Genomic DNA, 12,245 nt, shown 5'->3' with positions numbered 1-12,245 from the left:
ATGTGGTTGCATCCCTTCCCCCCTCCCCCGTCCCCCATCCCTATACTTATTGTCACATAACCTTTCATTTCATTCTTTTGTAAATGCTCAAATCGCAGAACGGTTATTCTTGTCAGTGATTGACTGAATCCTGACTATCCATGTTACATATATATATATTGTAAAAGATCAAGTGTCGGAGTACTGACTGACACTGGTTTTCCACACCCACCAACTGGCACAGACTTGGCCTGTAAAAGATCCAACTGGAAGAGTCCAAGTCCACCGGAGCGAGCCTCACTAACCAGAGTAGACGTGTAGCCCGATGAGCAGTAAAGAGACTCCTTCTCCTGGAGTGAGTCAGTTGACACCAGTAAGCGCAGGACCAACTCCCTTTGTCAGAGTTGTTCTGTACTGCAGGACAGGTTCCCTCTCCTGGAGTGATCCAGTACCACAGGTAAGTAGAAACGTGCTCCCTCTGCTGGGGTAATCCTGTAACACAGGTAAGTAGAAAACGTGCTCCCTCTGCTTGGGTAATCCTGTAACACAGGTAAGTAGAAACTTGCTCCCCCTGCTGGGGTAATCCTGTAATACAGGTAAGAAGACAACGTGCTCCCTGTCCTGGGGTAATCCTGTAACACAGGCAAGTATACGGCAACCCCCTCTGCTGGAGTAATTCTTAAACACAGGTAAGTATAGGTTAGGTCCCCTCCTTAAGAAGGGTTCCAGGAACACAAATGAAGTGACCCCGGACGTCCAGAGACAGGAATACAGATGGCAATAAATTGTATCCAGACTGTGGGGAAGAACCCCGGCAGCCAACTCCCGGTTGTCCACGGATGCAAGTTGAAAACAAACCAAAAACCACTTGTCCACCTTTCCTGTGCAAACTCTATGCAAATTGTCTCCTACCAGTGTTCAAAATAAACAGCGTCTTATAAATCAAGTCTGACGACTCCTTTGTGTCTGATTTATTTTGCTGTCTCTGCTGTGTGTGAATAACCAACACACCTCCTGGTCCTGTGTTACAACACGTAAAAACAGACGCTGTTGTTGTGACGGCGCACAACTACACAAAAAATACACTTAAAAATCGATCACTGAGAAGTAATATAAACTTCAGAAACAAAATGTTTCACAAGTAATAATCCACCTTTAACAAAACAAAAGGCTACCTCACCAAGAGGAAAAATGCACTTGCATTAACTGAATGCCAAACTACTTTTAAATACAAACGTTCACTTTACCTTCCAATCTTCTACAGCACACTGAAGAATACAGGTTTCTTTCCACAGGACAATAAGGTGGAGTTCCCCACGATCACCTATTGCCCCGATTGTTCTGCCCTGCTTCCTTATAAACCCAGTAACCCCTCCCAATTAATTGGCACTCGGGATTCTGGGTTGTGTAGTTTCCTCCACAGTGTCGCTATTCCTTAAAGGCGACACCACGCTTTCCTCACAATATATACAATCAAATAAATGAATATACTGTAAGTGCTACAGAATTCAAATTTAATTCCTTAGTTGTGGCAACCACATCCTTCTCATTTAAGTTGTATACTGTATAGAGTCACAGTCATTACTCTATTTATTCTAACTTGACAGGAGTAACTCTGGCTCTCCATCTTGGTGAATTGTATCAAATTCTGTTCTCCCACTCAGCAGCCTGTCTGCTTTTTAATAAAGGCTTTGCATCTGAAAGGAAGCATTCCAAATCACTCCTTATTGAATTCAAGATTACAATTGTGATGAGCTTGCAAGACTTACAAAAAAAAAAAAAGAAATTTCATGGCTTCTGTGCGTACCAAAGTTTGTTTGTTTGCTGCTCATAACAATTACATGGTAGAGAAAAAAATAATATTGCCAGTATAAGGGGTTGTTAAAAGATATGGTGATTATTTTTTTTGAAAAAGGAGTCTTCCATTGGACCTTCTTGGGGACACGTCAGCACTATGATCCATTTCTATTGAACCACTAAACTAAATAGTGACATGGCTCAACGAGTCTAGAATGACAGAGCTTATCAAAGTATAAGACTGAAGTTGTCATGGAAGTTAATCTTTATTTATCTATACAGAGATCATTACTGCTTTGCTCTTTAAAATCCCAATAAAGCATGTTTTTCTTCTTTTAAAACAGGTTGCTAATCTTACCAGCTCAATTTCAACCAATGAAGATGGTGTCAAGATTGTTCAAATGGCAGCACACCACATCGAGACCTTATGCCCTCAGGTATGAAATGAATTACTATTATGCAGTCTATTTTACTAAAGGCACAGGAAAATGTAATTGGACATAAGATATTTTACTTCTGCATTGTTAATTGTCCATGCAGTAATTTCAGTCTTGAGGCCACTGAGAAATTCTTAGTTTCTGGTTGTCTCAGTCCAATTTCTACCTTTACAAGGAACACCTGTTAATCATGTAAGGGATTCATACATACAGCCCCTAACAAAACTGTAAGGGTTCTGTAAACATACATTATGCACAAAAAAACACATTTGTATAAACGGGTTATACACATTTTACAAACCAAGCTTGCCTGTCTACTGGTCCCATTGTATTTAAAGAGTTTCATATGCAATGAAAAACATGCATTTCTTATTGAAGCATTCCCCCATGAGGATGCCAGAAACCACCCTTGGGGGATTGGTTAAATGGTCTTGTCCACAACCTCATATCCAGTGCTGTCCATTGCCTTATTCAGGTTGCAGATTTGGTGAGAACCAATCAAGTATTTTTGTTTGGGTTCTGGAGAAGCCACTGGTATAGAGATGTACAATGCATTTGTATAATGTGGCCAAGAATACTTATAGTATGGTTTATAGACAAAGAAAAACATTTCAAATTAATCTGAGATGTGCTTAACTTCAATTAGTCTTGTAATTTTTTGTATCTTGTAAGTTTGTATTTGACATACAATATTTACAATATTTAATTATTATTCTTTACATTTGGATATATCCAAATGTGATTACCCAAACTGCTTTTCCAAGGTTATTTAATAAACTTCAGCATTTCAGCTGTACTGTGTGAAAAATGTACCATTTTTAATGAACAGCATGTAATCAGTACACCAAAACAGTATACTCTTGTATTATTGCCAGCAGGCTTACAATTTTGTCCCTGGCTATTAATTTTAACGCAAACCATCCATGGTTGTTAAAGTAGATAGATGCTTAACCTTAAGGTATAATCAGCTAAATAGCTTTCTGAACAATCTTACAGTTTTAAATGTCTAACTATTACCCTTCATATTTGTTTGGAAAGGTTTAAGGGTATGCACAAATACAATATCCAATTCTGTCCACATCTAGTGGACTAAAAGTGAAAGCAAGGTACTTCATTGGGTAATGAAAGGGTTAAGCATATTAAGAAACTAGCCTAGGGGAGCTTGCTGCTGGGTTGAAAAGCATGATGTAGGGTTTAAGGTTTAATTTGGTTCTTATGCAGTTAAATCTAAAGACTGAAGATTACTAGCCTACTTGACTGATAATACCACTTTCATACGAGAGGATCCCTTTCAAAACAATGCTACCCTACTGTAGTTACGGATTCTTCCAACTGCTGTGCATTACATAGGCTGCATTTACAATGGAAATAGAGATAGCAAACAACGATTGCTGCACTATTATTCCTGAAAAAAATCTACTTGACCCTGTCCTTTTTTCTTATGACATGGGGTTACAACAAACGTGTACATACTGCTCCAGTGGGTGTCATTTATTGGTAATTAAGGAGGGGCTATGCTAATATTGCAGGTGTCAATCATAAAAAGACTATACTTTAAACCTCTATTGTATTAAAAATTGTGTTTACAGCAACTGTGTAAGCTGTTAAAATTATATTATAGAAACAATCTAATTGTGCTTACCTAGTCATGTATCTGGATCACCCTACTTGTCTTGGAGGATGGTTAAGTGCAGTTATTTGTTAAATGTATCCACAACTGCTAATTGCATTGAAATTACTTATCCCTTATTTCAGCAATGCAATCATCAGTCGCTTCACTGTAATATGAATAAAACCTTGGTAAAATTTGCACTGCTTTAAGTTCAAACAACATACACGATTCTTAACTCCAAATTATTTCAATTTTCAAAGAGGCTATAACTACTATAAATATAGTGAGAGAAGTACCTTGTATTAAAATACTTTCCAACAGCAGGATTCGATGCTATGGTCTAAAGGAACGTGAGCTAAGGTTGTACTGACTAAGTTAAACAGGGAGCCCTTCTCTCTGCTGACATTTCAGTGGTTTTATCGGTGACAGTCTGGAGATATGTATATCTCAACTTGATACTGTATTTGTAATTCATATTTCTAAAGAATGTATTGTAAAAACAGATTAACCTGTTTTGAGATTTCTCAAAGAAATATGTTGTGCAATTCCTACTAATATAATTTTGACAGCTGTTAGGAAGCACTGATGTGCCTTTTCCCTTAGTTGGCTTTTTTTTAGTGGCTGTGCATTATATGTTTTGAAGCTGTGCGATAAGAATTACTTAACACAAGACCTGCAAAGGGATTGCATGAGATAAGAAGGTGTACTTCTGTCTCAGTAAGTTGATGGTTCTTCAATTTGTCCCTTGAATTTGATGCATTTTTGCCCATGGAAAGATGTCAATTGTACCAAACTTGTAGTGGTCTACCCCTCAAGGGGTTCCACACTAAGAAGGTGCATTTCCAAAATCTAGAAAGGTATATGATGATGGCATCAAGAAAAACATTGTTCTAGTCTGGATGCCAAAATCATTGGAAACATAGCCACTGTCTGACATGAGTTGTCAGATACCAGAAAATGAGTGATTGTTTCACATCCCATGCTACAAAACATCCTGAAATCTGTATCTCCTCAAAAGATATAAGACAAGTATGTTTTGGTTTGCTTGTATCTTTCATTGACATCACAAGATCTCGACATTTCAAACCATTTGAAATATAAAATATTTATTGTGTGATCTAGATATAACATATTTCAATTTTTATGTCCTTGGAAAAAAAAAACACTGTAGATTTACAACTCCAGGATAAAAAAAGGACTGAACAAAAAATAATGAATGTACTAAACGTCTCTAGTCTGGATTGAATTTATTGTGAAAATTGTGTTAAAATATAATGAACTATTATACCAGAATTCATTAAATGTATAAATGAAATCAGCTCTCATAATTGACAACTTCCTAAACACTAATTGGACTTACTGTCATGACAGATTTCTAAATCATTTTTATAATTAAACAAACAAGACTGTACATATGTCTATATGTTTGTGCAATGAGAATTGGTTTCATCGTTTGATTATTTGTTTTATTTTTTTCTAGCAGGCAATTCAATGACACTCTTATTCTGTTGCTGGCTGTCAAATTAAAAAAATAATAATAATCGAGAATTCTTCCACTGTTGTTAAAGAAATGGATGGGGACATCTGCTAATAAATAATAATAATAATAATAATAATAATAATAATAATAATAATAATAATAATAATAATAAATGCCTCAAAGCCCTTAGTGGTTATAACTGTACTATGGTGTTAGGAGGCTTGATATACTTTTGGCATTGGAACTTCATACTGAAGATTGCTTAAGAAAAAAAGTTGGATGTTTGGGTGGAAAATGCACATTTTTTGTTGTGTACCAAGCATACTACAAAAAAGGACAATTTTTGCTAAATTGCTGTTACAACACACAATTAAGATAGCACTATATAGTCTTGAGAAAGTATTTGCACCAGAGAGAGAATACAGAGAAAACTGTGCTGTTTTGTCTGTACTGGAGAAGGAAACTGCCTAGATACAAACATGTTCCAGTTTTCTTCCATTCTATAGTACGCATTTTTAATATAATATGCTAAAGACATTGCAAAAAATAGACCAAGTTAGATTTAATGACTTTGTAGTAAAATAAATACCAAAATAATGGCTCAGGGGGTCATAGCACAGCTATATAATGCTACTAGAAATTCAGAACTGTTTAAGATTTTTATCTGTGTAGCAAAATATTCCAACTAAAAACCAATGTCAGTAAGTCAAATAAATGAGGCTGGTTCTGACTGAGAAACAAACAAGCCAGTTCAGGCCAGCAGAGTCGTAGAAATACAGTATGTGTTGTGAATGGTTGTGTTAAAGTACCCTTTCTTAACTCATACATACAGCACTGTACATGTTGATAATTTAAAACACACAGTGATTTTTTTTTTGTTCTTTGGCATCCACTTATTGTCATGTGAATGGTTTAATAATCGAGACTCATAAAGTAAGGTTTCTTCTTGAAACAGTAAAATGTAATTAAGGAAAAAAAAAGATTAAATTAGATTGCAGACAGCAGGGTGTTATGATAATAGATATAAGAAGCAGCAGGCTGTCTCTACAGCTATAGACCTAATAAAAGGGCCATCCAATCACCCTGATTGAGTGTATGGTAAATTAGACCAGACCTCTCTACCTGTATATGGCAGTAACATTACAGTTACCATGCAGACCTCAAGGAATTTGCATCACCAGCTTGTTTCTTTCTTCAACATGCTTGTTCAAAAAGCCTTAGGTGCACCCCCTTATTCACAACAAGCATGCTGTCATATACATGTCATGATAGTATTGCTTTAACATACAAGGAATAAAATAACCAGATGCATAATATGTAGTCTAACATATGATAGATGATAGTGCATGTCTCATATACGACTGAGCATGCTGCCTGTCTGTAAATGCAAACCTATTTTCATCCATGAACTGTATGCTAATGTAGTGTTTCAATATATCTTTAGGATTATGTTTCCATGCAATAGAGTTTATAGTTTTAAGGGTACAAAAATGAATATGTGACCTTAGAAGTACAGAGGTCTTGGATTTCTCATTATACTGTATATGTAGAAAAACAACAGCTTACTTTATTCATATTTAATTGCTGCTAAATGTGCTACACATTTTAAAAGTCCTATTGTACCTATCATTAGCTTTAATACTATTTTGATGGTAGGCAACACTAAATTCTGCTCCATACTGCTTGTTCTAGGATCAAGATGCTAAATTCTATTTTACAATTCAAGTTTTAAGGGTCAACGCACAAGAATGAGGCTAACTGTGTGTGTGTGCATGTGTGCGTGTGTGTGTGTGTCTGTTTGTGTGTGTGTGTGTGTGTGTGTGTGTGTGTGTGTGTTTTCTAAAATATTGTGCTGCTTGATTGCAATGCTGTTTACTCTGTTGGAGCTATAATTGTATTCCTGGATAATATAACTGTTCCAAGGATGCCCATACAGAGAATGAAAATATTGCCATTCCTAATTGTGCTGCTCATGACAATGGCAATACAACCTTTTTTGCATTACAATGAGTTTACTATGACATTCTCTCTATTGCGTCCCCAATGGGGAACTATACCTAGCATGAGCTGCCTTTACCAAATTATACATTTGCCCTAAAATATTAAGTTGTTATCATATCCCACTATAAAAAAATGAATTAAGTACACAATTAGCCTTAAAAAAATCTACTCCAAAGTCTTAATGTGATCATTGCTTTAAAGACTTTTTATTCAGTGGACATGAGGATGAATATATAACAGACAGAATACCCAATTCATATTGTTTTAAGGACGCCGAAGGAGCAAATTAACTTTGAAAATAATGGCATTTCCGAACCACGCCCTGATGTATTGTAAGAAATAGTATTACCTGGTCCAGAACCTGCTTGTTATTAGTGTGTCTAGTGTGGCATCTGTGTGGCATCTGTGAAAGGCAAGAATCTTAACTCTCTCACTGTAAGTCCATATTAAAAACATAACAAACAATAAAACAACAGGTTTTTATCCATATACCCAAAACTATAGCAGCCTTGAAATACAAAATAACAACTTTTCAGCACTTGTTTTATCAATCACTCCAGTCACAGAGCAAAATGATGGTCAAACTGTGTTTCCAGCTGGTGTTTCCAAAGGATAAAAAAGCAGCTCTGAACCAGAAATAATGACTAAATAACACACTGTTCTCTGTTTGTTTCTCAGTAGGATCAGTAAGGTGGCACCTGGCTTTCAGACATGCATGTTTAAGTCTTGTAAACACTTGAAGTTGGCTGCTTAAAAACTACACTGAAATATAGCAATTCAAACTGGAGTCTGAATAGCTAGACTTTCCATGCCAACATGTTGGATAAGAATCATGGGAACAACACACACTGGTGAAAAGTGGGCATTCCCTGTATTTCTCTTAAGACTATTCTGATTTTATTTGTTCAATATGAGACCATTATGCTGTGTATTTCCCCACAGTGTTAACAGATAACTAGAACAACCAACTTATATATTTTTATATATATGAAGACATCAGAAGCTTTTTTTTCATGCTGCACTGTTGGTAAATGGAAGAGATTGAAAGAGAGACAACACTACAACACTTGTTTTATCTACTAACAATGGGCAGTGATTCCTTCACTCACTTGTCTGTATTGAACTGTCAAACTCCTCGGTTTGTGCAGTCTATTTCAAAGTGAATTGTGTGGCTCTGAGAACTAATTTCATTATGAAAGTAGCCTTTTTTAAAAAACAATTGTGAACGAATTGGCTGTGCTGTGCAAGAATCAATGAGGCAGCATTTAAAGTGAAACATTTGAAGAGATTCATATTAAATAGAAATTGAAATAGATGTTTTGATATTCAAAGTGGAGATCCTGGAAATGGTCAGATTAAAGTCTTCATATGAAATCAGGAATTGGCAAAGACAATTGGGTTTCAAAACTGGATAATTCCACTGGGAAGTGTCAATTGGGTTTGAAAACTGGATAATTCCACTGGGAAGTGTCAATTGGGTTTCAAAACTGGGCAATTCCACTGGGAAGCGTCAATTGGTTTGTATCTCCTGAAACAATATCAAAATATCTTGCTAGTTCTGTCAACAAAATTGAGGTCAGAAAAATGAGCAAAAGGACCACCACTGAAGCAAATCACACGCTATACTGAAGAGGCTGTGGAGATGCAGTTTCCTGGGATTACAGCAATTTAACAATTCTGATAAATATGAGAGAGGAAGGCAATTTAGAGCTTTCTATGTTTAACCATTTATTGTATCAATATTCAAATATAGCAATGTATCTGTTTCAAAATAATAATAAAAAAAAATGTAGCTAACGTCTAAACACCATCTTTATTTCTTAATTGCCTTAAAAAAGAAATTAATTTTGCATGAATGAAAATAAGGTGGCATTTGCATACAGTATGTGGTGATATAAATGATGTCCACAACAGTGGAGTGTTGTTTCCTGCCACAGACTCACTTAACATCCCCTTGAAGGCAGTTTATGTTAGTGTTGTTATGGGCCATAATGTCAGGTAGACCAGCAAATAATCAAGAACACTGTTGAATGTTACCGAGGACTGGGTGAGAGATTATTCTCCCTTTAAATGGATGAATGGGGAAGTCACAGTCCTCTGTTATAAACCATGTCCTCTGTTCATCAAGAAGGCCATAATTCACTTAAATTGCATTTTCAAGTACTGAAACATGGCATGTGTTTTTTTTCTTTTATTGGTAAAGTTGAGAATACGAATGTGGCATTATCACACTTCACAAATATAATAATAAGTAAAGCATCCAGATAAGCTATGATAAGCTTGAAAAGTGCATCATGTGAACATCGTATTATTACCTCCAGTACATTCTTATTTAATGTAGCATATATCACTGATCACAGGGGATTCGTTTACTACTGTAAAGGGAATCAAGCTAGTTTCAGCTGTGTTCCTGAAGAGAGAAGTTAGATATGGAAGAAATATAAATACTGAAATTAAATCAAAAAAGGGACATAAAGAGTAAATAGCGGGGTTCCAAAACAAAATATAACGTTATACATCCCCATTTGTTGCTACAACTGTTTAAATAATGTACCTGTCATTTTGTTTTCATTGTTAACGTTGTGACAACCTTTTACATGTATGCTGCACAGCTTTGAATGATCAAATACATATTGAGATCATGTAAATCTAATTGATATTTTGTTGGCAATCTCTCTGAGTCCTGTTAAGCAGCATGATCTTATTTTTACCAGTCAGGTAGAGGGCTTTTAACAAAGTGCCTTGATTACAGTAGCTTTCTGGCCACCTCCAGTGATTAATCTTAAATGACCAAAGCCAGAACTTAACCTGAGCATATAAGGCTAAGGTAAATTGAGTTTGTACATGCTTTTCATGAGTAAAAGAGCCAGCAGGTGCCTGCAGAGCTTCTGGCAAAAGCCCAGCTACTTAAATGTTTTCACTCGAAGCCAAACTACAGTATGTATGCAGTATTATACCCACACCCCCCACCCATGTCAAAATGTAATGCCCAGTTATCCTGCTAGAGCGCTCTACCACCGTTACATCTCTCTGAGGATTTGTGGGCATTATGTTCACTTTCTTTATCTGATATTCAGCAGTGTTCATAGGTGGTGTTATTGTTACAACTAACTTAAACAACACTGTCTGTCCACAGGTAATCAATGCTGCCCTGGCCCTTGCAGCAAGGCATAAAAGCCAGACTGTAATGAACAACATGGAGGTGTATAAAAAGACCTGGGAAAACTATGTGCGCCTCCTGACCGAGGCTGTGGATGACATCACCAGCGTTGATGACTTTCTCGCAGTGTCGGGTAAGAGACTAACCCATTTTAGAATGTCCAAGACATCTCAACGTAGCAGTATTTCATTTTCAGAAAGCACTGCAATGAAGTTTAGCAATGTACACAATCATTAAGAGATTGGTCAGAAAGCAGGGCAAGGTTTAATCAAAGCAGTTACTGTAGACTGCTTTGCCTGCTTGCAAAGTAGTCTATTGCAACGAGACTGCAAAAAAAAAAAAAAAACTTGCTTCTTAGATGAGGCTTCAGTATTGCTACAGTATGCTTAAAGGCAGTTTGACAAAATGTGGTGAAAACAGAAGAGCAGAAGGTGATACCTAAAGGTAAGCAATAACGTTATTAGTTTTAGCAGTGGAGTTATTATTAGTTTTAACATGTTATTGCCGTTCTGTGAATACAGCAGTCTGGACTGCTTGGCAGATTGGATATTATCCACATACTACTTACAGATAATTTAAATCTCCAATTCTGAAGCATTCTGAAGGGTCCTGTTTTCTGGGAGAAATTAAATAATTGCAGCATTATAAAGATAACAAGGAACAACAAAGTAGGACAATAAACCAGATGGCCAAATGCATTCCTACTAGAACATGATCTGTTGATACAACAAATTTATGTTGAGAAAAAAAGGTTGAAGCAAGAGTATATGTTCTAATATATATTTTAAGAGTCTTGGTCTTGTGAAACCATTGAGCTGATAATAGATTCTCTCAGGTTGTACAGGGAGGATGGTTTTGGATTTTGTCTCCCTGTTTTCCAAGAGCTGAAGAATTGCATTTTTGCCACAGGTTGTCCTCGTTCTGAAATGCAGAACGCGTTTGCTTCAATTTCAGCCACAACCTCCTTCAGCAGTCCCACATGTGTTTCTTACCCATAGCAAGAGAATTGTCGAGACTGTTTTAGAAATTAACTCTAGGTATGTGCAAATCTAATTTCTGATCTTCTGCAACAATGGCAACTGTGAGTTAGTAAATAGAAAACATCTATACAAAATCAAAGAAGGGACAGCTGCACACCCTTGGTGGTCATTTTTCAAACCAACTGACTTAATTTAGCACGGTAAAGAATGATTTGCCTCAATATAAATGATAGGGAACACACATTGGGCTCTATATTATTGATCTTAGTGCTGCCTCTAACACCTTGTTAATCTGTAATCACATTTTATAATGGCATTATTTCTCATATAACTTAAATGAAGCACTCAATTGGTCCAACTGTTGACCAATGCACATTTTCGATGGCATTTTCAAGCCAGAACCTCTCTAGTGGGGGACATTTCACAGCTATTGAAGTTTAAAGGGTCAGCCATGCAATGAAGGAGAATCCTGCACACTGTCCCGCCCTTTATGTAGCAGCATCAAGGGTTTGGTTCTAGAATGTCTGTTCTGTCACCACCTCACAAAAACACAGCTTCCTCCAGGCAAACGAAGAAGAGGGGCACACCTTATTACACAACGTCACCAGTATGTGAAAGGAAATCTGTCATCAAAAGCTATACAACATTGCAGTGTTTGGCAATCTACACGCCATATGGATGTAGCTAAATTCGAATGCACTTGTAGAAAACACATTTAGTCAACCTTTCCTGTGTGTATTAATGATTTCCAAATAACATACCTAATATTTTATTTTAGAATAACAAGGAATCAATTGGA

The 12,245-nt window shown here is 36.4% G+C and overlaps 1 pseudogene; it reads left to right on the top strand.

Moving 5' to 3' along the window:
* LOC117415685 (catenin alpha-3-like) overlaps positions 1-12,245 on the top strand; it is a 216,080-nt pseudogene that overhangs the window by 162,476 nt on the left and 41,359 nt on the right.

Source organism: Acipenser ruthenus, chromosome 7 (assembly GCF_902713425.1).
Source record: "Acipenser ruthenus chromosome 7, fAciRut3.2 maternal haplotype, whole genome shotgun sequence".
In the NCBI taxonomy this organism is placed as follows: domain Eukaryota; kingdom Metazoa; phylum Chordata; class Actinopteri; order Acipenseriformes; family Acipenseridae; genus Acipenser; species Acipenser ruthenus.
The sequence above is the reverse complement of the archived record's forward strand: the minus strand, read 5'-3'. Positions and strand labels throughout refer to the sequence as shown.